The sequence below is a fragment of the Enoplosus armatus genome, unplaced genomic scaffold, assembly GCF_043641665.1.
Source record: "Enoplosus armatus isolate fEnoArm2 unplaced genomic scaffold, fEnoArm2.hap1 Scaffold_65, whole genome shotgun sequence".
NCBI lineage: Eukaryota > Metazoa > Chordata > Actinopteri > Centrarchiformes > Enoplosidae > Enoplosus > Enoplosus armatus.
Genome location: NW_027261257.1, coordinates 21,799 through 41,478, shown reverse-complemented (window position 1 = coordinate 41,478; position 19,680 = coordinate 21,799). Strand labels below are relative to the sequence as shown.

General features: G+C 47.7%; 6 non-coding genes across 6 annotated transcripts; all 6 read left to right on the top strand.

The window, feature by feature from the left end:
• Nucleotides 1-4,009: 4,009 nt before the first annotated feature.
• On the top strand, nt 4,010-4,082 carry trnav-aac (transfer RNA valine (anticodon AAC)). Its single transcript has one exon. It is a non-coding gene; the product is annotated as a tRNA-Val (tRNA).
• Nucleotides 4,083-8,233: 4,151 nt separating this feature from the next.
• Nucleotides 8,234-8,306, top strand: trnav-cac (transfer RNA valine (anticodon CAC)). Its single transcript has one exon. It is a non-coding gene; the product is annotated as a tRNA-Val (tRNA).
• A 1,079-nt stretch (nt 8,307-9,385) lies between these two features.
• Nucleotides 9,386-9,458, top strand: trnav-aac (transfer RNA valine (anticodon AAC)). Its single transcript has one exon. It is a non-coding gene; the product is annotated as a tRNA-Val (tRNA).
• Nucleotides 9,459-13,609: 4,151 nt separating this feature from the next.
• Nucleotides 13,610-13,682, top strand: trnav-cac (transfer RNA valine (anticodon CAC)). Its single transcript has one exon. It is a non-coding gene; the product is annotated as a tRNA-Val (tRNA).
• A 1,079-nt stretch (nt 13,683-14,761) lies between these two features.
• Nucleotides 14,762-14,834, top strand: trnav-aac (transfer RNA valine (anticodon AAC)). The gene has a single exon. It is a non-coding gene; the product is annotated as a tRNA-Val (tRNA).
• A 1,079-nt stretch (nt 14,835-15,913) lies between these two features.
• Nucleotides 15,914-15,986, top strand: trnav-aac (transfer RNA valine (anticodon AAC)). The gene has a single exon. It is a non-coding gene; the product is annotated as a tRNA-Val (tRNA).
• Nucleotides 15,987-19,680: the final 3,694 nt, after the last annotated feature.

The window sequence follows — 19,680 nt, the reverse complement described above, 5'->3', positions numbered from 1 at the left end:
GTGTATATGTATGTGTGTGTATATATATGTACATATATGTATTGCGCTGGTAATAGAAAGTCTGACATTCAGAGGGAGAAGTTGAACAGTTTGATGGCCACAGACAGCTTCAGACCTGATGTTGTTCTTGTGTTCGAAACCTCCACGTAAGTCATCCTGCTGGAGGTAACAATCCCTTGGGAAGCTCGCTTGGACAAGGCCTTCAAGTACGATGGGGCTGGTTGGTATGCAGGCAGGGTGGCTGGTGGGCTAGGTGCCTCCCAGTTGAAGTTGGATGCTGGGGCTTTGTATTGCAATCCTTGGCCAGACCCTTGAGATGGCTGTGTGTGTCCTCAGCTGGGTCTCCTGGAGGAGGCTGTATGATGTTGACCCGAAACATCTAATGATTTCTTCTTTAGCACTGTGCACACAATAGAGTAGGACTTGGTAAGAAAGACAACAGATAGGGACTATTAACGCCCCTCATACTTCCATGCAGAACAAACAAGATATATACAATGACCACTCTGTGCACATACTGTGGTCTGCCAGTCAGGAGTTTCCATTCCAGCTTCCTCCTGTACTTCTCCTTGGCCTCCTTGATCTCCACCTTCAGTTCCCCCTGAATCGTTCTCACCTCCTCCCTGTTGCCACCTCTGAAAGCCCTCTTCTTTGCATTCAGGACGGCCTTGATGTCCTTTGTCCCCCATGGCTTGTTGTTTGAATGACAATGAACAGTCCTCGCTGGGACAGTGGAGTCTGCACAGAAGTTGATGTAATCTGTGCTGCACTCTGTGAGCCCATCAATGTCTTGTGGCTCACAGAGCGCCTGCCAGTCAGTCACCTCAAAACATTGCTGAAATGTCTCATAAGCCAGTGAGGTTGTGGTCTGACCTACCCAGGGGGGGTGGGCGGAGGGCTGTATGCATCCTTCACCTTAGCATACCCTGGACAGCAGGTCCAGGGTCCTCTCCTCTCTAAGAGGATAGGAAATGGGGGATTAGCTCAAATGGTAGAGCGCTCGCTTAGCATGCGAGAAGTAGCGGGATCGATGCCCGCATCCTCCAAGTTAAGTGTTTCCGATTCTGACACGTAGCTTACAGGAAATCCTTTTCTGTAGTGAAGGTCATTAAAGAAAGCATCTGTGCGTGAAGCAAGCGGTGGCATCAGCGCTGGGGAGCAGCCAGCATCCTAGGGATCTGCAGGAACCTCTGCAAGTTCCCTCAGCACATCGTGTTCCAACACCTGCAGACCTGATGTAGTTCTTGTGTTCGAAACCTCCACGTAAGTCATCCTGCTGGTGGTAACAATCCCTTGGGAAGCTCGCTTGGACAAGGCCTTAAAGTACGATGGGGCTGGTTGGTATGCAGACAGGGTGGCTAGTGGGCTAGGTGCTAGACCCTTGAGATGGCTGTGGCTCAAGAGAGGATAACCATGGTGCAAGTGGTTAGCTAGCCATCTGGACACAAGCTGATGTCTGATCAGCCTCAGGTGGGTCTCCTGGAGGAGGCTGTATCATGACCCGAAACAAATGATGATTCTAGGAACATCATTGAAGATGTATCCAGAGGCATCGGCAGATGTATTGCTCCTCCCATGAATCATGAAGTATATACCGTGGGGTCCAAAGAAGAAGAAATATTTTGATTCTTTCACGTTGATTCTAAATATGGCTGTGCCTCAAGTTTCCAGCACATCAATGATTGCCTGAATTTTCAGTGAATTAAGTATATCAGAGCTTAGACTTGACCTCCAGTTTGTGTTTTACAATGGTTTAAACAGCACATAAGTTACAAAAAAACAACAAGTATTACTCATTTTCACAGTCATCAACATGACGTCTAAAAGGTTGCAGGACATCTGTGAGAGTTGACGAGTCATTTTCTGGGATCATTTTACTTCCTGTGTACTCATTCCCACCTGTCGTGACTGAATAGTTTCTACACGACTTACCAAATCTGAGTGTGTAGACAATCCACCTTTTCTAGAAAAAAAAAGGTACCATTTTTACCATTAATCTTGTTAGTGTTTCACTGAAATGGATGCAAAAATGTACAACCGGTTCCAGCTTTTTTTTGCCTTGGTAAGATAGTGATAGATTGGAGAAAGGCAGGAAATGTGCCACAGAGGCGCCCCCCAATTTCAGCTTTAGGTTAATCTCTGTGTAGCATTCCTGTTTACACGACAGTGACTACGCAGAGAGGAATCTTGTTTAAAAACCCATCTAAGTACTCACGCTCTGATCCGGATGGTGAAGGCTAGCCTGTTCTTAGCAGAAGGCAGAGGGGCAGGTGGCCTGTGCTCAGCTCTCCAGATGCAAGTCTCATCAGGATGCTTCTTGTGACCGTCTGTCAAGAGGTCTTCCAAACGCTTGAACTTTAATGATTTGCCTTTTGATACCTAGACATAGAAATACACACAGGATTTTACAGCAGCACATATAAGCAAGCAGGACTATTGACGTCCCTCATACTCCCACATTGCCTAGTTTTCTTCTTCTTTCTGCTGTATTACCTTTGTCTGCCTTGGTGAATAATCAGGAGCTGGTAGAAAAGTCAAATCTCCCCGTCGGGGAATCGAACCCCGGTCTTCCGCGTGACAGGCGGAGATACTGTCCACTATACTAACGAGGAATGATGCAAGGACATCAACATGCCTCCCCAGGGAAGAAGCAGCTCAGCGTTGTGGAGGTTGAGCAGCCACCTTGCTTTCAGACTGGGGAAAAGACAGAAATAATTCAGTGTCATCTGCATAGCTGTGGATTCCATATATTTTTTTCAATAAAGATTCCTAACTGTCATCTCAAGGTAGAGGCCTGGGTGAAAATGCCTGTCACTCTCGGGTGTCGCGCATGCGCGTGAAAGCTGCTTTTCAACAGTTTCCGTAGTGTAGTGGTTATCACGTTCGCCTCACACGCGAAAGGTCCCCGGTTCGAAACCAGGCGGAAACACTATTCTTTACTGTTCGCTCCTAGTATTACGTTAAATGTATTTAGCTGATGCTTTCATCCACAGTGACTTACAAAAAGTACATTCAACCATGTGGATACAACCCAAGAATTGGAGGAATCATGCAAGTACATCAACTTCATCAAATATGCTGAACTGCTTCAAGTGCTACTTCAGAAACAATAAGAGGTGACACATGCAGGCACACCAGCCAGGAGCGAGTTTCAGTAATCTAGGTGCCTCCTGGGTGAGGAACGGATGTATCCTCCTGATGCTGTGAAGAATGACTTTGCAGGAGTGGGTCGTTGCAGCCAGGTTGGCAACGAAGGATAGCTGGTCATTCAGTGTCGCAAAACCGAAGTACATACCAAACCCTGAATTTTTTGATGTCTAAAAAAGAATTCTTTGTTGCTTGTGTTAGTTACACATCTTACTGTCCACTATACAAAGGAGGACGGTTCCACACTGGTTTTTGGCCCTTTTCGACGAGAATCGCCAGGTGCTTTAGCTGCGCACTAAGCCAGGAGCGAGTTCCAGTAGTCTAGGTGCGAGATGACAAGAGCCTGGACCAGCACCTGCGGTGCCTCCTGGGTGAGGAACGCATGTATCTTCCCGATGCTGTGGAGAATGAATTTTCTGGAGTGGGTCGTAGCAGCCAGGTTGGCAGATGCCTTCCCTGGGAGGAAGAGCAGCTCAGTGTTGTGGAGGTTGAGCTGCCGGCGGGCTGTGTGCAGACATCCACTGAGAGATGCCTGCAAGACACGCAGAAATTGGTGCTGCCACCTTGGTTTCCGACCGGGGAAAAGACAGAAATAATTCAGCTGTGGTAAGTAAAGCCATGTGAGTGAATGACAGGCGCAAGCACAATGTTTAGCACTGTGCACACCAGTGTTTCCCATACATAGGCTATACTTGAGCGGCCCGCCCAGATAGATCATGTCCTGCCCATGGAAATAAAATCCGGATTCCACATTTTTTTTTTTCAATAAAGATGCCTAACTGTCATCTCAAGGTAGAGGCCCAGGTGAACATGCCCGTCACTCTCGGGTGTCGCGCATGCGGGTGAAAGCTGCTTTTCAACAGTTTCCGTAGTGTAGTGGTTATCACGTTCGCCTAACACGCGAAAGGCCCCCGGTTCGAAACCGGGCGGAAACATGACTCTTTGCTGTTCACTCTGATTATTACGTTAACTGCGTTTAACTCAGCAACACACGCAGAGATTTTGACTGCCACATTTTCAGACCGGGGAAAGGACAGAATTAGTTCAATGTCTTCTGGATAGCTGTGGTATGCCAAGCCATGTGAGTGAATGAAAGACAGGGACAAACAACTTGACTCACACAGTCATGCTTTTATATTGCCTATTTCTGCATCGGCACTTCGGGGAGAGCAGAACAATGCTCCATGCTCCACGCTGTCACTCTCAGCCAGGAGCAGGTTTCAGTAGTCTAGGTGCGAGATGACAAGAGCCTGGACCAGAACTTGCGGTGCCTCCTGGGACAGGAATGGACGTATCCTCCTGATGCTGTGGAGAATGAATTTTTTGGAGTGGGTCGTCGCAGCCAGGTTGGCAGCGAAGGACAGCTGGTCATCCGGTGTCACACCCAGGGTCATTGCAGTCCAAGCTGTGGACGCCACAGAGTTCTCAATGGTAATGGAGAGGTCATGGATGGGAGATGCCTTCCCTGGAAGGAAGAGCATGCACGGGAGATGCCTTCCCTGGAAGAAAGAGAATGGGTGGGAGATGCCTTCCGTGGAAGGAAGAGCAGCTCAGTCTTGCCAAGGCTGAGCTTCAGGTGGTGTGCAGCCATCCACTGAGCACAATCTTTAGCACTGTGCACACAATAGAGTAGGGCTCGATAAGAAAGACAACAGATGGAGACTATTAACGTCCCTCATACTTCCATGCAGATAAAACAAAATATATACAATAACAGTGTATATGTATGTGTGTGTATATATATGTACATATATGTATTGCGCTGGTAAAAAAAAAAGTCTGACATTCAGAGGGAGGAGTTGAACAGTTGGATGGCCACAGACAGCTTCAGACCTGATGTTGTTCTTGTGTTCGAAACCTCCACGCAAGTCATCCTGCTGGAGGTAACAATCCCTTGGGAAGCTCGCTTGGACAAGGCCTTCAAGTACGATGGGGCTGGTTGGTATGCAGGCAGGGTGGCTGGTGGGCTAGGTGCTTCCCAGTTGAAGTTGGATGCTGGGGCTTTGTATTGCAATCCTTGGCCAGACCCTTGAGATGGCTGTGCCTCAAGAGAGGATAACCATGGTGCAAGTGGTTAGCTAGCTTCAGGTGGTGTGCAGCCATCCACTGAGCACAATCTTTAGCACTGTGCACACAATAGAGTAGGGCTTGATAAGAAAGACAACAGATGGAGACTATTAACTTCCCTCATACTTCCATGCAGAAAAAAAAAAAAATATATACAATAACAGTGTATATGTATGTGTGTGTATATATATGTACATATATGTATTGCGCTGGTAATAGAAAGTCTGACATTCAGAGGGAGAAGTTGAACAGTTTGATGGCCACAGACAGCTTCAGACCTGATGTTGTTCTTGTGTTCGAAACCTCCACGTAAGTCATCCTGCTGGAGGTAACAATCCCTTGGGAAGCTCGCTTGGACAAGGCCTTCAAGTACGATGGGGCTGGTTGGTATGCAGGCAGGGTGGCTGGTGGGCTAGGTGCCTCCCAGTTGAAGTTGGATGCTGGGGCTTTGTATTGCAATCCTTGGCCAGACCCTTGAGATGGCTGTGTGTGTCCTCAGCTGGGTCTCCTGGAGGAGGCTGTATGATGTTGACCCGAAACATCTAATGATTTCTTCTTTAGCACTGTGCACACAATAGAGTAGGACTTGGTAAGAAAGACAACAGATAGGGACTATTAACGCCCCTCATACTTCCATGCAGAACAAACAAGATATATACAATGACCACTCTGTGCACATACTGTGGTCTGCCAGTCAGGAGTTTCCATTCCAGCTTCCTCCTGTACTTCTCCTTGGCCTCCTTGATCTCCACCTTCAGTTCCCCCTGAATCGTTCTCACCTCCTCCCTGTTGCCACCTCTGAAAGCCCTCTTCTTTGCATTCAGGACGGCCTTGATGTCCTTTGTCCCCCATGGCTTGTTGTTTGAATGACAATGAACAGTCCTCGCTGGGACAGTGGAGTCTGCACAGAAGTTGATGTAATCTGTGCTGCACTCTGTGAGCCCATCAATGTCTTGTGGCTCACAGAGCGCCTGCCAGTCAGTCACCTCAAAACATTGCTGAAATGTCTCATAAGCCAGTGAGGTTGTGGTCTGACCTACCCAGGGGGGGTGGGCGGAGGGCTGTATGCATCCTTCACCTTAGCATACCCTGGACAGCAGGTCCAGGGTCCTCTCCTCTCTAAGAGGATAGGAAATGGGGGATTAGCTCAAATGGTAGAGCGCTCGCTTAGCATGCGAGAAGTAGCGGGATCGATGCCCGCATCCTCCAAGTTAAGTGTTTCCGATTCTGACACGTAGCTTACAGGAAATCCTTTTCTGTAGTGAAGGTCATTAAAGAAAGCATCTGTGCGTGAAGCAAGCGGTGGCATCAGCGCTGGGGAGCAGCCAGCATCCTAGGGATCTGCAGGAACCTCTGCAAGTTCCCTCAGCACATCGTGTTCCAACACCTGCAGACCTGATGTAGTTCTTGTGTTCGAAACCTCCACGTAAGTCATCCTGCTGGTGGTAACAATCCCTTGGGAAGCTCGCTTGGACAAGGCCTTAAAGTACGATGGGGCTGGTTGGTATGCAGACAGGGTGGCTAGTGGGCTAGGTGCTAGACCCTTGAGATGGCTGTGGCTCAAGAGAGGATAACCATGGTGCAAGTGGTTAGCTAGCCATCTGGACACAAGCTGATGTCTGATCAGCCTCAGGTGGGTCTCCTGGAGGAGGCTGTATCATGACCCGAAACAAATGATGATTCTAGGAACATCATTGAAGATGTATCCAGAGGCATCGGCAGATGTATTGCTCCTCCCATGAATCATGAAGTATATACCGTGGGGTCCAAAGAAGAAGAAATATTTTGATTCTTTCACGTTGATTCTAAATATGGCTGTGCCTCAAGTTTCCAGCACATCAATGATTGCCTGAATTTTCAGTGAATTAAGTATATCAGAGCTTAGACTTGACCTCCAGTTTGTGTTTTACAATGGTTTAAACAGCACATAAGTTACAAAAAAACAACAAGTATTACTCATTTTCACAGTCATCAACATGACGTCTAAAAGGTTGCAGGACATCTGTGAGAGTTGACGAGTCATTTTCTGGGATCATTTTACTTCCTGTGTACTCATTCCCACCTGTCGTGACTGAATAGTTTCTACACGACTTACCAAATCTGAGTGTGTAGACAATCCACCTTTTCTAGAAAAAAAAAGGTACCATTTTTACCATTAATCTTGTTAGTGTTTCACTGAAATGGATGCAAAAATGTACAACCGGTTCCAGCTTTTTTTTGCCTTGGTAAGATAGTGATAGATTGGAGAAAGGCAGGAAATGTGCCACAGAGGCGCCCCCCAATTTCAGCTTTAGGTTAATCTCTGTGTAGCATTCCTGTTTACACGACAGTGACTACGCAGAGAGGAATCTTGTTTAAAAACCCATCTAAGTACTCACGCTCTGATCCGGATGGTGAAGGCTAGCCTGTTCTTAGCAGAAGGCAGAGGGGCAGGTGGCCTGTGCTCAGCTCTCCAGATGCAAGTCTCATCAGGATGCTTCTTGTGACCGTCTGTCAAGAGGTCTTCCAAACGCTTGAACTTTAATGATTTGCCTTTTGATACCTAGACATAGAAATACACACAGGATTTTACAGCAGCACATATAAGCAAGCAGGACTATTGACGTCCCTCATACTCCCACATTGCCTAGTTTTCTTCTTCTTTCTGCTGTATTACCTTTGTCTGCCTTGGTGAATAATCAGGAGCTGGTAGAAAAGTCAAATCTCCCCGTCGGGGAATCGAACCCCGGTCTTCCGCGTGACAGGCGGAGATACTGTCCACTATACTAACGAGGAATGATGCAAGGACATCAACATGCCTCCCCAGGGAAGAAGCAGCTCAGCGTTGTGGAGGTTGAGCAGCCACCTTGCTTTCAGACTGGGGAAAAGACAGAAATAATTCAGTGTCATCTGCATAGCTGTGGATTCCATATATTTTTTTCAATAAAGATTCCTAACTGTCATCTCAAGGTAGAGGCCTGGGTGAAAATGCCTGTCACTCTCGGGTGTCGCGCATGCGCGTGAAAGCTGCTTTTCAACAGTTTCCGTAGTGTAGTGGTTATCACGTTCGCCTCACACGCGAAAGGTCCCCGGTTCGAAACCGGGCGGAAACACTATTCTTTACTGTTCGCTCCTAGTATTACGTTAAATGTATTTAGCTGATGCTTTCATCCACAGTGACTTACAAAAAGTACATTCAACCATGTGGATACAACCCAAGAATTGGAGGAATCATGCAAGTACATCAACTTCATCAAATATGCTGAACTGCTTCAAGTGCTACTTCAGAAACAATAAGAGGTGACACATGCAGGCACACCAGCCAGGAGCGAGTTTCAGTAATCTAGGTGCCTCCTGGGTGAGGAACGGATGTATCCTCCTGATGCTGTGAAGAATGACTTTGCAGGAGTGGGTCGTTGCAGCCAGGTTGGCAACGAAGGATAGCTGGTCATTCAGTGTCGCAAAACCGAAGTACATACCAAACCCTGAATTTTTTGATGTCTAAAAAAGAATTCTTTGTTGCTTGTGTTAGTTACACATCTTACTGTCCACTATACAAAGGAGGACGGTTCCACACTGGTTTTTGGCCCTTTTCGACGAGAATCGCCAGGTGCTTTAGCTGCGCACTAAGCCAGGAGCGAGTTCCAGTAGTCTAGGTGCGAGATGACAAGAGCCTGGACCAGCACCTGCGGTGCCTCCTGGGTGAGGAACGCATGTATCTTCCCGATGCTGTGGAGAATGAATTTTCTGGAGTGGGTCGTAGCAGCCAGGTTGGCAGATGCCTTCCCTGGGAGGAAGAGCAGCTCAGTGTTGTGGAGGTTGAGCTGCCGGCGGGCTGTGTGCAGACATCCACTGAGAGATGCCTGCAAGACACGCAGAAATTGGTGCTGCCACCTTGGTTTCCGACCGGGGAAAAGACAGAAATAATTCAGCTGTGGTAAGTAAAGCCATGTGAGTGAATGACAGGCGCAAGCACAATGTTTAGCACTGTGCACACCAGTGTTTCCCATACATAGGCTATACTTGAGCGGCCCGCCCAGATAGATCATGTCCTGCCCATGGAAATAAAATCCGGATTCCACATTTTTTTTTTCAATAAAGATGCCTAACTGTCATCTCAAGGTAGAGGCCCAGGTGAACATGCCCGTCACTCTCGGGTGTCGCGCATGCGGGTGAAAGCTGCTTTTCAACAGTTTCCGTAGTGTAGTGGTTATCACGTTCGCCTAACACGCGAAAGGCCCCCGGTTCGAAACCGGGCGGAAACATGACTCTTTGCTGTTCACTCTGATTATTACGTTAACTGCGTTTAACTCAGCAACACACGCAGAGATTTTGACTGCCACATTTTCAGACCGGGGAAAGGACAGAATTAGTTCAATGTCTTCTGGATAGCTGTGGTATGCCAAGCCATGTGAGTGAATGAAAGACAGGGACAAACAACTTGACTCACACAGTCATGCTTTTATATTGCCTATTTCTGCATCGGCACTTCGGGGAGAGCAGAACAATGCTCCATGCTCCACGCTGTCACTCTCAGCCAGGAGCAGGTTTCAGTAGTCTAGGTGCGAGATGACAAGAGCCTGGACCAGAACTTGCGGTGCCTCCTGGGACAGGAATGGACGTATCCTCCTGATGCTGTGGAGAATGAATTTTTTGGAGTGGGTCGTCGCAGCCAGGTTGGCAGCGAAGGACAGCTGGTCATCCGGTGTCACACCCAGGGTCATTGCAGTCCAAGCTGTGGACGCCACAGAGTTCTCAATGGTAATGGAGAGGTCATGGATGGGAGATGCCTTCCCTGGAAGGAAGAGCATGCACGGGAGATGCCTTCCCTGGAAGAAAGAGAATGGGTGGGAGATGCCTTCCGTGGAAGGAAGAGCAGCTCAGTCTTGCCAAGGCTGAGCTTCAGGTGGTGTGCAGCCATCCACTGAGCACAATCTTTAGCACTGTGCACACAATAGAGTAGGGCTCGATAAGAAAGACAACAGATGGAGACTATTAACGTCCCTCATACTTCCATGCAGATAAAACAAAATATATACAATAACAGTGTATATGTATGTGTGTGTATATATATGTACATATATGTATTGCGCTGGTAAAAAAAAAAGTCTGACATTCAGAGGGAGGAGTTGAACAGTTGGATGGCCACAGACAGCTTCAGACCTGATGTTGTTCTTGTGTTCGAAACCTCCACGCAAGTCATCCTGCTGGAGGTAACAATCCCTTGGGAAGCTCGCTTGGACAAGGCCTTCAAGTACGATGGGGCTGGTTGGTATGCAGGCAGGGTGGCTGGTGGGCTAGGTGCTTCCCAGTTGAAGTTGGATGCTGGGGCTTTGTATTGCAATCCTTGGCCAGACCCTTGAGATGGCTGTGCCTCAAGAGAGGATAACCATGGTGCAAGTGGTTAGCTAGCTTCAGGTGGTGTGCAGCCATCCACTGAGCACAATCTTTAGCACTGTGCACACAATAGAGTAGGGCTTGATAAGAAAGACAACAGATGGAGACTATTAACTTCCCTCATACTTCCATGCAGAAAAAAAAAAAAATATATACAATAACAGTGTATATGTATGTGTGTGTATATATATGTACATATATGTATTGCGCTGGTAATAGAAAGTCTGACATTCAGAGGGAGAAGTTGAACAGTTTGATGGCCACAGACAGCTTCAGACCTGATGTTGTTCTTGTGTTCGAAACCTCCACGTAAGTCATCCTGCTGGAGGTAACAATCCCTTGGGAAGCTCGCTTGGACAAGGCCTTCAAGTACGATGGGGCTGGTTGGTATGCAGGCAGGGTGGCTGGTGGGCTAGGTGCCTCCCAGTTGAAGTTGGATGCTGGGGCTTTGTATTGCAATCCTTGGCCAGACCCTTGAGATGGCTGTGTGTGTCCTCAGCTGGGTCTCCTGGAGGAGGCTGTATGATGTTGACCCGAAACATCTAATGATTTCTTCTTTAGCACTGTGCACACAATAGAGTAGGACTTGGTAAGAAAGACAACAGATAGGGACTATTAACGCCCCTCATACTTCCATGCAGAACAAACAAGATATATACAATGACCACTCTGTGCACATACTGTGGTCTGCCAGTCAGGAGTTTCCATTCCAGCTTCCTCCTGTACTTCTCCTTGGCCTCCTTGATCTCCACCTTCAGTTCCCCCTGAATCGTTCTCACCTCCTCCCTGTTGCCACCTCTGAAAGCCCTCTTCTTTGCATTCAGGACGGCCTTGATGTCCTTTGTCCCCCATGGCTTGTTGTTTGAATGACAATGAACAGTCCTCGCTGGGACAGTGGAGTCTGCACAGAAGTTGATGTAATCTGTGCTGCACTCTGTGAGCCCATCAATGTCTTGTGGCTCACAGAGCGCCTGCCAGTCAGTCACCTCAAAACATTGCTGAAATGTCTCATAAGCCAGTGAGGTTGTGGTCTGACCTACCCAGGGGGGGTGGGCGGAGGGCTGTATGCATCCTTCACCTTAGCATACCCTGGACAGCAGGTCCAGGGTCCTCTCCTCTCTAAGAGGATAGGAAATGGGGGATTAGCTCAAATGGTAGAGCGCTCGCTTAGCATGCGAGAAGTAGCGGGATCGATGCCCGCATCCTCCAAGTTAAGTGTTTCCGATTCTGACACGTAGCTTACAGGAAATCCTTTTCTGTAGTGAAGGTCATTAAAGAAAGCATCTGTGCGTGAAGCAAGCGGTGGCATCAGCGCTGGGGAGCAGCCAGCATCCTAGGGATCTGCAGGAACCTCTGCAAGTTCCCTCAGCACATCGTGTTCCAACACCTGCAGACCTGATGTAGTTCTTGTGTTCGAAACCTCCACGTAAGTCATCCTGCTGGTGGTAACAATCCCTTGGGAAGCTCGCTTGGACAAGGCCTTAAAGTACGATGGGGCTGGTTGGTATGCAGACAGGGTGGCTAGTGGGCTAGGTGCTAGACCCTTGAGATGGCTGTGGCTCAAGAGAGGATAACCATGGTGCAAGTGGTTAGCTAGCCATCTGGACACAAGCTGATGTCTGATCAGCCTCAGGTGGGTCTCCTGGAGGAGGCTGTATCATGACCCGAAACAAATGATGATTCTAGGAACATCATTGAAGATGTATCCAGAGGCATCGGCAGATGTATTGCTCCTCCCATGAATCATGAAGTATATACCGTGGGGTCCAAAGAAGAAGAAATATTTTGATTCTTTCACGTTGATTCTAAATATGGCTGTGCCTCAAGTTTCCAGCACATCAATGATTGCCTGAATTTTCAGTGAATTAAGTATATCAGAGCTTAGACTTGACCTCCAGTTTGTGTTTTACAATGGTTTAAACAGCACATAAGTTACAAAAAAACAACAAGTATTACTCATTTTCACAGTCATCAACATGACGTCTAAAAGGTTGCAGGACATCTGTGAGAGTTGACGAGTCATTTTCTGGGATCATTTTACTTCCTGTGTACTCATTCCCACCTGTCGTGACTGAATAGTTTCTACACGACTTACCAAATCTGAGTGTGTAGACAATCCACCTTTTCTAGAAAAAAAAAGGTACCATTTTTACCATTAATCTTGTTAGTGTTTCACTGAAATGGATGCAAAAATGTACAACCGGTTCCAGCTTTTTTTTGCCTTGGTAAGATAGTGATAGATTGGAGAAAGGCAGGAAATGTGCCACAGAGGCGCCCCCCAATTTCAGCTTTAGGTTAATCTCTGTGTAGCATTCCTGTTTACACGACAGTGACTACGCAGAGAGGAATCTTGTTTAAAAACCCATCTAAGTACTCACGCTCTGATCCGGATGGTGAAGGCTAGCCTGTTCTTAGCAGAAGGCAGAGGGGCAGGTGGCCTGTGCTCAGCTCTCCAGATGCAAGTCTCATCAGGATGCTTCTTGTGACCGTCTGTCAAGAGGTCTTCCAAACGCTTGAACTTTAATGATTTGCCTTTTGATACCTAGACATAGAAATACACACAGGATTTTACAGCAGCACATATAAGCAAGCAGGACTATTGACGTCCCTCATACTCCCACATTGCCTAGTTTTCTTCTTCTTTCTGCTGTATTACCTTTGTCTGCCTTGGTGAATAATCAGGAGCTGGTAGAAAAGTCAAATCTCCCCGTCGGGGAATCGAACCCCGGTCTTCCGCGTGACAGGCGGAGATACTGTCCACTATACTAACGAGGAATGATGCAAGGACATCAACATGCCTCCCCAGGGAAGAAGCAGCTCAGCGTTGTGGAGGTTGAGCAGCCACCTTGCTTTCAGACTGGGGAAAAGACAGAAATAATTCAGTGTCATCTGCATAGCTGTGGATTCCATATATTTTTTTCAATAAAGATTCCTAACTGTCATCTCAAGGTAGAGGCCTGGGTGAAAATGCCTGTCACTCTCGGGTGTCGCGCATGCGCGTGAAAGCTGCTTTTCAACAGTTTCCGTAGTGTAGTGGTTATCACGTTCGCCTCACACGCGAAAGGTCCCCGGTTCGAAACCGGGCGGAAACACTATTCTTTACTGTTCGCTCCTAGTATTACGTTAAATGTATTTAGCTGATGCTTTCATCCACAGTGACTTACAAAAAGTACATTCAACCATGTGGATACAACCCAAGAATTGGAGGAATCATGCAAGTACATCAACTTCATCAAATATGCTGAACTGCTTCAAGTGCTACTTCAGAAACAATAAGAGGTGACACATGCAGGCACACCAGCCAGGAGCGAGTTTCAGTAATCTAGGTGCCTCCTGGGTGAGGAACGGATGTATCCTCCTGATGCTGTGAAGAATGACTTTGCAGGAGTGGGTCGTTGCAGCCAGGTTGGCAACGAAGGATAGCTGGTCATTCAGTGTCGCAAAACCGAAGTACATACCAAACCCTGAATTTTTTGATGTCTAAAAAAGAATTCTTTGTTGCTTGTGTTAGTTACACATCTTACTGTCCACTATACAAAGGAGGACGGTTCCACACTGGTTTTTGGCCCTTTTCGACGAGAATCGCCAGGTGCTTTAGCTGCGCACTAAGCCAGGAGCGAGTTCCAGTAGTCTAGGTGCGAGATGACAAGAGCCTGGACCAGCACCTGCGGTGCCTCCTGGGTGAGGAACGCATGTATCTTCCCGATGCTGTGGAGAATGAATTTTCTGGAGTGGGTCGTAGCAGCCAGGTTGGCAGATGCCTTCCCTGGGAGGAAGAGCAGCTCAGTGTTGTGGAGGTTGAGCTGCCGGCGGGCTGTGTGCAGACATCCACTGAGAGATGCCTGCAAGACACGCAGAAATTGGTGCTGCCACCTTGGTTTCCGACCGGGGAAAAGACAGAAATAATTCAGCTGTGGTAAGTAAAGCCATGTGAGTGAATGACAGGCGCAAGCACAATGTTTAGCACTGTGCACACCAGTGTTTCCCATACATAGGCTATACTTGAGCGGCCCGCCCAGATAGATCATGTCCTGCCCATGGAAATAAAATCCGGATTCCACATTTTTTTTTTCAATAAAGATGCCTAACTGTCATCTCAAGGTAGAGGCCCAGGTGAACATGCCCGTCACTCTCGGGTGTCGCGCATGCGGGTGAAAGCTGCTTTTCAACAGTTTCCGTAGTGTAGTGGTTATCACGTTCGCCTAACACGCGAAAGGCCCCCGGTTCGAAACCGGGCGGAAACACTATTCTTTACTGTTCGCTCCTAGTATTACGTTAAATGTATTTAGCTGATGCTTTCATCCACAGTGACTTACAAAAAGTACATTCAACCATGTGGATACAACCCAAGAATTGGAGGAATCATGCAAGTACATCAACTTCATCAAATATGCTGAACTGCTTCAAGTGCTACTTCAGAAACAATAAGAGGTGACACATGCAGGCACACCAGCCAGGAGCGAGTTTCAGTAATCTAGGTGCCTCCTGGGTGAGGAACGGATGTATCCTCCTGATGCTGTGAAGAATGACTTTGCAGGAGTGGGTCGTTGCAGCCAGGTTGGCAACGAAGGATAGCTGGTCATTCAGTGTCGCAAAACCGAAGTACATACCAAACCCTGAATTTTTTGATGTCTAAAAAAGAATTCTTTGTTGCTTGTGTTAGTTACACATCTTACTGTCCACTATACAAAGGAGGACGGTTCCACACTGGTTTTTGGCCCTTTTCGACGAGAATCGCCAGGTGCTTTAGCTGCGCACTAAGCCAGGAGCGAGTTCCAGTAGTCTAGGTGCGAGATGACAAGAGCCTGGACCAGCACCTGCGGTGCCTCCTGGGTGAGGAACGCATGTATCTTCCCGATGCTGTGGAGAATGAATTTTCTGGAGTGGGTCGTAGCAGCCAGGTTGGCAGATGCCTTCCCTGGGAGGAAGAGCAGCTCAGTGTTGTGGAGGTTGAGCTGCCGGCGGGCTGTGTGCAGACATCCACTGAGAGATGCCTGCAAGACACGCAGAAATTGGTGCTGCCACCTTGGTTTCCGACCGGGGAAAAGACAGAAATAATTCAGCTGTGGTAAGTAAAGCCATGTGAGTGAATGACAGGCGCAAGCACAATGTTTAGCACTGTGCACACCAGTGTTTCCCATACATAGGCTATACTTGAGCGGCCCGCCCAGATAGATCATGTCCTGCCCATGGAAATAAAATCCGGATTCCACATTTTTTTTTTCAATAAAGATGCCTAACTGTCATCTCAAGGTAGAGGCCCAGGTGAACATGCCCGTCACTCTCGGGTGTCGCGCATGCGGGTGAAAGCTGCTTTTCAACAGTTTCCGTAGTGTAGTGGTTATCACGTTCGCCTAACACGCGAAAGGCCCCCGGTTCGAAACCGGGCGGAAACATGACTCTTTGCTGTTCACTCTGATTATTACGTTAACTGCGTTTAACTCAGCAACACACGCAGAGATTTTGACTGCCACATTTTCAGACCGGGGAAAGGACAGAATTAGTTCAATGTCTTCTGGATAGCTGTGGTATGCCAAGCCATGTGAGTGAATGAAAGACAGGGACAAACAACTTGACTCACACAGTCATGCTTTTATATTGCCTATTTCTGCATCGGCACTTCGGGGAGAGCAGAACAATGCTCCATGCTCCACGCTGTCACTCTCAGCCAGGAGCAGGTTTCAGTAGTCTAGGTGCGAGATGACAAGAGCCTGGACCAGAACTTGCGGTGCCTCCTGGGACAGGAATGGACGTATCCTCCTGATGCTGTGGAGAATGAATTTTTTGGAGTGGGTCGTCGCAGCCAGGTTGGCAGCGAAGGACAGCTGGTCATCCGGTGTCACACCCAGGGTCATTGCAGTCCAAGCTGTGGACGCCACAGAGTTCTCAATGGTAATGGAGAGGTCATGGATGGGAGATGCCTTCCCTGGAAGGAAGAGCATGCACGGGAGATGCCTTCCCTGGAAGAAAGAGAATGGGTGGGAGATGCCTTCCGTGGAAGGAAGAGCAGCTCAGTCTTGCCAAGGCTGAGCTTCAGGTGGTGTGCAGCCATCCACTGAGCACAATCTTTAGCACTGTGCACACAATAGAGTAGGGCTCGATAAGAAAGACAACAGATGGAGACTATTAACGTCCCTCATACTTCCATGCAGATAAAACAAAATATATACAATAACAGTGTATATGTATGTGTGTGTATATATATGTACATATATGTATTGCGCTGGTAAAAAAAAAAGTCTGACATTCAGAGGGAGGAGTTGAACAGTTGGATGGCCACAGACAGCTTCAGACCTGATGTTGTTCTTGTGTTCGAAACCTCCACGCAAGTCATCCTGCTGGAGGTAACAATCCCTTGGGAAGCTCGCTTGGACAAGGCCTTCAAGTACGATGGGGCTGGTTGGTATGCAGGCAGGGTGGCTGGTGGGCTAGGTGCTTCCCAGTTGAAGTTGGATGCTGGGGCTTTGTATTGCAATCCTTGGCCAGACCCTTGAGATGGCTGTGCCTCAAGAGAGGATAACCATGGTGCAAGTGGTTAGCTAGCTTCAGGTGGTGTGCAGCCATCCACTGAGCACAATCTTTAGCACTGTGCACACAATAGAGTAGGGCTTGATAAGAAAGACAACAGATGGAGACTATTAACTTCCCTCATACTTCCATGCAGAAAAAAAAAAAAATATATACAATAACAGTGTATATGTATGTGTGTGTATATATATGTACATATATGTATTGCGCTGGTAATAGAAAGTCTGACATTCAGAGGGAGAAGTTGAACAGTTTGATGGCCACAGACAGCTTCAGACCTGATGTTGTTCTTGTGTTCGAAACCTCCACGTAAGTCATCCTGCTGGAGGTAACAATCCCTTGGGAAGCTCGCTTGGACAAGGCCTTCAAGTACGATGGGGCTGGTTGGTATGCAGGCAGGGTGGCTGGTGGGCTAGGTGCCTCCCAGTTGAAGTTGGATGCTGGGGCTTTGTATTGCAATCCTTGGCCAGACCCTTGAGATGGCTGTGTGTGTCCTCAGCTGGGTCTCCTGGAGGAGGCTGTATGATGTTGACCCGAAACATCTAATGATTTCTTCTTTAGCACTGTGCACACAATAGAGTAGGACTTGGTAAGAAAGACAACAGATAGGGACTATTAACGCCCCTCATACTTCCATGCAGAACAAACAAGATATATACAATGACCACTCTGTGCACATACTGTGGTCTGCCAGTCAGGAGTTTCCATTCCAGCTTCCTCCTGTACTTCTCCTTGGCCTCCTTGATCTCCACCTTCAGTTCCCCCTGAATCGTTCTCACCTCCTCCCTGTTGCCACCTCTGAAAGCCCTCTTCTTTGCATTCAGGACGGCCTTGATGTCCTTTGTCCCCCATGGCTTGTTGTTTGAATGACAATGAACAGTCCTCGCTGGGACAGTGGAGTCTGCACAGAAGTTGATGTAATCTGTGCTGCACTCTGTGAGCCCATCAATGTCTTGTGGCTCACAGAGCGCCTGCCAGTCAGTCACCTCAAAACATTGCTGAAATGTCTCATAAGCCAGTGAGGTTGTGGTCTGACCTACCCAGGGGGGGTGGGCGGAGGGCTGTATGCATCCTTCACCTTAGCATACCCTGGACAGCAGGTCCAGGGTCCTCTCCTCTCTAAGAGGATAGGAAATGGGGGATTAGCTCAAATGGTAGAGCGCTCGCTTAGCATGCGAGAAGTAGCGGGATCGATGCCCGCATCCTCCAAGTTAAGTGTTTCCGATTCTGACACGTAGCTTACAGGAAATCCTTTTCTGTAGTGAAGGTCATTAAAGAAAGCATCTGTGCGTGAAGCAAGCGGTGGCATCAGCGCTGGGGAGCAGCCAGCATCCTAGGGATCTGCAGGAACCTCTGCAAGTTCCCTCAGCACATCGTGTTCCAACACCTGCAGACCTGATGTAGTTCTTGTGTTCGAAACCTCCACGTAAGTCATCCTGCTGGTGGTAACAATCCCTTGGGAAGCTCGCTTGGACAAGGCCTTAAAGTACGATGGGGCTGGTTGGTATGCAGACAGGGTGGCTAGTGGGCTAGGTGCTAGACCCTTGAGATGGCTGTGGCTCAAGAGAGGATAACCATGGTGCAAGTGGTTAGCTAGCCATCTGGACACAAGCTGATGTCTGATCAGCCTCAGGTGGGTCTCCTGGAGGAGGCTGTATCATGACCCGAAACAAATGATGATTCTAGGAACATCATTGAAGATGTATCCAGAGGCATCGGCAGATGTATTGCTCCTCCCATGAATCATGAAGTATATACCGTGGGGTCCAAAGAAGAAGAAATATTTTGATTCTTTCACGTTGATTCTAAATATGGCTGTGCCTCAAGTTTCCAGCACATCAATGATTGCCTGAATTTTCAGTGAATTAAGTATATCAGAGCTTAGACTTGACCTCCAGTTTGTGTTTTACAATGGTTTAAACAGCACATAAGTTACAAAAAAACAACAAGTATTACTCATTTTCACAGTCATCAACATGACGTCTAAAAGGTTGCAGGACATCTGTGAGAGTTGACGAGTCATTTTCTGGGATCATTTTACTTCCTGTGTACTCATTCCCACCTGTCGTGACTGAATAGTTTCTACACGACTTACCAAATCTGAGTGTGTAGACAATCCACCTTTTCTAGAAAAAAAAAGGTACCATTTTTACCATTAATCTTGTTAGTGTTTCACTGAAATGGATGCAAAAATGTACAACCGGTTCCAGCTTTTTTTTGCCTTGGTAAGATAGTGATAGATTGGAGAAAGGCAGGAAATGTGCCACAGAGGCGCCCCCCAATTTCAGCTTTAGGTTAATCTCTGTGTAGCATTCCTGTTTACACGACAGTGACTACGCAGAGAGGAATCTTGTTTAAAAACCCATCTAAGTACTCACGCTCTGATCCGGATGGTGAAGGCTAGCCTGTTCTTAGCAGAAGGCAGAGGGGCAGGTGGCCTGTGCTCAGCTCTCCAGATGCAAGTCTCATCAGGATGCTTCTTGTGACCGTCTGTCAAGAGGTCTTCCAAACGCTTGAACTTTAATGATTTGCCTTTTGATACCTAGACATAGAAATACACAC